The sequence below is a fragment of the Canis lupus genome, chromosome 28 (genome assembly GCF_003254725.2).
Source record: "Canis lupus dingo isolate Sandy chromosome 28, ASM325472v2, whole genome shotgun sequence".
NCBI classification, from domain to species: domain Eukaryota; kingdom Metazoa; phylum Chordata; class Mammalia; order Carnivora; family Canidae; genus Canis; species Canis lupus.
In genome coordinates this window covers 36,838,168-36,844,167 of record NC_064270.1, presented here as the reverse complement: position 1 = coordinate 36,844,167, position 6,000 = coordinate 36,838,168, and positions in this window count along the sequence as shown.

The window sequence follows — 6,000 nt, the reverse complement described above, 5'->3', positions numbered from 1 at the left end:
GCTCCACGGGGAAAGACCCATACTCCAGAAGAAAAGCAGTCAATAAAAATAAACGTCAAGCAGAATCATTTGTTAGATTTAGCAAAAAAGACTTCAAGTGAACTACTATAAGTACGTTCAAGAATTAAAAGAAAAATGTTCAAATACTTGGAGAAAATATGCAACCAATGAATGGATTGAGAATCTCAATACAGAAATGGAAACAACAGAAAATATTGGAGCTAATAAGTTCAATATTGAAATAAAAATTTCCTAGCTGGCTGCAACATCCCTTTGGAGATAGCAGAAGGATTAGTAAACTGGACAATGGAGCAATAAAAATGATCTAATCTAACCAGAAAAGAGAATAATATAAGTAGAGAAATTAACAAAACATTTGAGACCTATGGAAAATATGAAGTGGCCCAGCAGATGTGTAACTAGAATCACAGTAAAGAGAGAGAAACAGAAAATAGTCTCTTTGAGGAAAGAATGCTCTAAGTTTGGTGTAAAACAATATTTTACAAATTCAAGGATTTTAACAAACCTCCAAAAGTATAAACACAAAGAAATTGCTCCTAACCATGCCATAGACAAATTGCTGGAAGCCAAAGATAAAGGAACAATCTTGAAAACATGCAGAAATGAAGAAACACATCACATCCAGAGGGACAATGGCAAGATTGACAGCTGACTTCTCATTCAAAACCATGGAAATAGAAGATCAGAATAGCCTATTTAAAATGCTTAAAAACAAAAATCACAAACTCTGTCAACTAAGAATTTGATACCCATCAAAGTTATCCTTTAAAAATGAAGACAAGATAAAAACATTTTCAAATAAACAAGAACAGAGAGTCCATCAAACATGTTAACAAAAAATGCCTAAGAGGCACCTGGGTGGTCCAGTGGGTTAAGTGTCTGCCTTTGGCTCAGGTCACGATCCTGGGGTCCTGGGATCAAGTCCCATGTCCAGCTCCCTGCCCAGCAGGGAGTCTGCTTTTCCCTCTCCCTCTGCCCCTCCCTCCCTGCTTATGTGCATGCTCACACTCTCTCTCTCAAATAAATAAATAAAATCTTTTTTAAAAACACTCTAAAAAGTGCCTAAGAAAGTTTTTCAGAGGGAAGGGAAAGAGCACAAATAACTTGGATTTACTAGAGGAATAGATAGTACCAGAAATGTTATATACATGGGCAAATATAAATATTATTCATGTACTGTCTCTCTTAACTTTCTTAAAAGACATGTGACTTCTTAAAGGAAATACATTAATATTGTATTGATGCGTTTATCATATCTATAGATGTAATCTATAACTATATCACTGAGAATGTATGTGAGGATAAACAAAAATATATTCTTTTAAGTTTACTAAAACAAATAAATATTGACTCTCAGTAGCTTGATGCAAGGCTAAGATGTATGAGGTAATTTTTAAAGTAACCAATAAAACATAATACAAAGACCTAGCTATAAAGCCACAAAATGAATAAAAACAGAATATTAAAATCTCTAATTAACATACACGCACACATACACACATTGGGGAGAATGAAGAACATATGGGAAATAAACAGATGAGATAAAAAACAAATAGTAAAATGGAGATCTTAAAACATTACCAATAATTAAATTAAAGGTAAATGGATTGAATGCTCTTATCAAAGTGCAGGTTAAAAATTCAGGAACCAACTATATAACATACATATTATAAGATAAATAATTTAAGTACATTCAGTACAGATTGAGAATTAAACTCTAAATAGACATGTTCTATGAAAACTTTCAGCATAAGCAGCTGCATTAATATCACACAACCTGGATTTAAAGACAAAGAATATGACCATGAAGGATGATATTTTGTATATCAGGACAATATAAGCTTATTTTTTTGCCATGAAGAAACATTTTTTGTGACATTAAATTTATCAATCTTTTTCCTTATTGGTTCCGGATTTTGAATTATCCCCACTCAACCTATATCACACTTCGTAGACAAAATCACTCATGTTTTTTGTCTTGTACTTACACGGTTTCATTTTTTTTATTCATTTTCACAGACATTTAAGCACATCGAATACTCAGGAGACATTTTTGCCTCAAAATGTACTAAAGATCTTGATTCATTGTAACTGAATTAAACTGACACTCGATAGTTAAGACTGTATTTTCAGTTGATCTTCTTGTGCATTTAATTGGTAAATAATCAGCATGAAATTTGGTGGGGGGCATAAAAGGAAAACTCTGCAAATACGCTCTCTTTTCGCCATCAAAAGGGTGGGAAATTTCACAAGCATGAAATAGCTCCAGCTCCTCACAGCTTTCTGATTGGGTTACTTTAAAGTCAGCAGGAAGCTGCTGGGGCATGGTTTGGACATGGATCACTTCTGGAAAAGACAGAGCTGTGATTTGGGTTTCCCAGCATGATCATGCCCATTGTGTCCCTCTTTGTTATTAGCAGCTCTCAGAGTGTCTCTCGTAACTGTCCAGCCCGGGTGATATGTGGCTCTGTGCTAAGCCCAGTCTGAAAGCATGAAGACGGGTCAGGTTATACAGTGGTAATGAGACAGGCAGACACACCAGTAGGGGGTGAGGAATCTCTGCAGAGGCGTGCTTGATTCCAAGGGCTTCCCATGCCTGCCTTCGCACCACTATAATTTATTAATAGCATTAGCGGGATCCTGGTTAAGTTTCTAGAGTCAATAGTGTTTGTCTTTTCAGAGAAGCTTTTTCTAGGATTAGGATACATGCATATATGTTGCACATATACCTCTTTTGTCTTCTATCTTTCTTGGCTCATAAGTCAAGATTTACTGCCGTGTTGTTTCTTTTGAAAACTAGGCTGATTTAGATACTCACAGTTATTACCAAACACTATGTAGAAATGGTATGTATAAGCCTATTTGTAATGTATGTATACATAACAACATATGTATAAACCACTGCTCCTGTAGTTTGTAAGTGTTGGAACATGTAAGGACCTTGGGGTGTGGCAAGCACCAAACACCACCAAAGTGGTTTTCCTGGAGTATCTTCCAGTTATACAATGCTTTAGCAGATTAGTACATGGATGTCCACCCTAGTGATTACACTGGACTCTGCTTATGGTTCATATTTAGGAAGTAGGCCTCCCAGGTGGTGAGAAGGGCCCAGGAGTTGTCCTCTAGCTTAGATCTAAGTCCTGGCATGGCCTCATCCCTGCTAAATGGTCAGGTAGGGACCAGCTGTTGAGACTATTAGCCTCGACTTCCTCAAATGAAAAATCATGATGAATATAATCTACCTCACTTAGAGGCTGTTTGTGGGGCTCAGATGGATCGTTTATGAACCATGGACAAACTGATCTAGTGAGGACTCAAGCCAGACTGTTTGAGTCCAGATCCCTGCTCTATACTTAGGTGTTATGTCATTTGGAGCAAGTTACTCAACCGTTCTCATGCCTCAGTATCATCATCTATACAGAATCAATAAGTCCTACTTCATAGGGTGGGAGGGTTCCACAAATTAGAAAAAAAAAAAGAATGAAGTCTGGCACCTTGTATGTTAGCTACAATTATTACAAATGGAGGAAGTTTCAGAGACAGTCTGGAACTGCAAGATAAAGAGTGACCCTACACTGTGCCTCCACCAGGTGCCAAGCATTTCCCAGGGACTTTATGTCTGGTTCCCCATTCAGTCCTCACAAAAAGCTTGCCAGGTAGCATGTCCGTAAAGGGGGAGTGAGAAACCAGGGAGCTTATGAACTCAACAACTGCCTCAACGTCATCCTGACGGTATACACAGAGCCAGTATAGGAAGTCAACGCTCACACTCTCCACTATACCATAATTGTTTCCAAAAGCAAGTAAGCACACCACTTCCACACAATGCCCTCCTCACCAGGCCAGCCTCTCTTATTACCATAAGTACCCACTCCTTTGCTAGTTTGCCCTCCGGTCAAGTCCTAACTGCGGGGAGGAGTTGGCCCCTGCTTTGCCTTCCAGCCTCCTCGTGCTGCTCCCAAGTTGGGCGCCATGCCAAACTGGCCTTTCACTTCCCTGAAACATGCCAACTTCTCTCTCACCTCCAACATTTGTGTGCCCCCGCTGTCTGAAATATTCTTATATTCTTGTTCAATTTTTGGTTGGTTGGTTGGTTGGTTGATTGGTTGGTGTTTAAGTAGGCTTCACACCCAACATGGAGCCCAGTGTGGGGCTTGAACTCCTGACCCTGAGATCAAGACCTGAGCTGAGATCAAGAGCCAGACATTTAACTGACTGAGCCACCCCAGCACCCCTCAGCTTTTTATTTAAACAAAATGATAAGTCACAATGAAACATAGTCAAAAGGCCTGGAAAATTCTTGAGGACCAAAATTTATTTTGTGTGTTAGTGGGCTGTGCTGAAAAGTATCTCTCTCTCTGCAAGAGAAGGAGATAGAATATTCATCACTCAGTGGGCTGAACTCTAAAGCTGTTTATCTGACTAATCAGGCTGGAGCAACGGACTCAAGAATAAACTTGGCTGTTCTTTGTTCTTTATCATTAATTAGAGATTCTCTTTTGTGTTCCTTGACATTCAGTGTACGGCAGAAATGGCTCCCTGAAATGTCAAATTATTTTACTGCAGAGCCCGTTTTAATTTCTCAGGAATATAACCTTTCAAGCAAAGGCTTATGTTAATGCTAAAGTTGGAAAAACATGTTTTGGAAAAACCATATGAAGTCGTGAAAGTGTTGATTGTAGGATCTCGGGATGTATAGAGACAGTCCACAAAGATGGCTGTGAGGATGGGGTCAAATTGAAAGAAATGCACCTGACCCTTCTCCCTTTCCTCTTTTCAAGATGCTTGACTCCTCTTTTGACTCTATCTGGGCACCCCCTAGAGACAGGAAAATGCGCCCACCTCCAGCAACTTGTATCAAATGTCTCTGGTGGTTTGGGATGCAAACTTAACAAGATAGATATCTCTCTCCCATCCCCTAAATACTCTCATCCTGTGTCAGGGACAACTTCCTGAAGCTCCCAACTGTCTCTCCCAGAATCTGAGGCATAGTCAGTGCCAATCTGCTAATGAGGACTGCTAATGAGGGTGCCCCCCAACAGCACCCCACGTGAATTCAACCACAGTCATGCATTGAGCAGATATTGGATGAGCAGCAGTGTCCTCAGCCGAGATTGGCATGCTTTTCCTAAAGAGGGCCAGGGAGTCAATATTTGAGGCTTTTTAAGCCAGAGTCTCTGCTACATATTCTTTATCTTATTTGCTTGCCTGTTTGTTTGCTTGGATTTGTGTCCAGCCTTCTAGAAACTTAAAAGTCATTCTTAGCTCAGGGCTATACAGAAGCAGGCTGTAGACTGGATCAGACTCTTGTGATATCTCCAGATGACGCTGTGATGAAAAACTCAAGCATGACCCCCCCTTAGAAAGCAGTGGAGAGTATGCTAAGTCATCTACAAGAGGAAGTCAGGGTTGTGAAGATAAAGAATAGGTTAAACCTGGGAGGGGGCTTCCTGGAGGATGGAAATGCTTAGGGAGTAAGTGGGGTCACAGGAATGACCACAGCAGATGCATCAGTGAGCGGGTTCAGGCAGAAAAAGCTATGTGTGCAAAATCGATGAAGCAGGAGAGAAATAGACGGGATAGGCCCAGCATGACTGTGTGGCTGTGTGGCTGCACCCCACAGGCTGAGGCATGTGAGTGTGGTCTGAGGAAAGACAGAGTCCTGTAGGAAGTGTCAGCAAACTGGGTTTAAAAGGAGGATGGAGGGCAGCAGCCCGGGTGGCTCAGCAGTTTAGTGCTGCCTTCAGTCCAGGGCGTGATCCTGGAGACACAGGATCAAGTCCCACATTGGGCTCCCTGCATGGAGCCTGCTTCTCCCTCTGCCTGTGTCTCTGCCTCTCTCTGTCTCTCATGAATAAATAAATAAATAAAATCTAAAAATAAAAAAAAAAAAAAGGAGGATGGAGCTACTGAAATGTGTTCAGCCAGGTGCCAGGAGTCATGACCCTGGGACTACACAGGTGAGAGGCTGCAGGGACA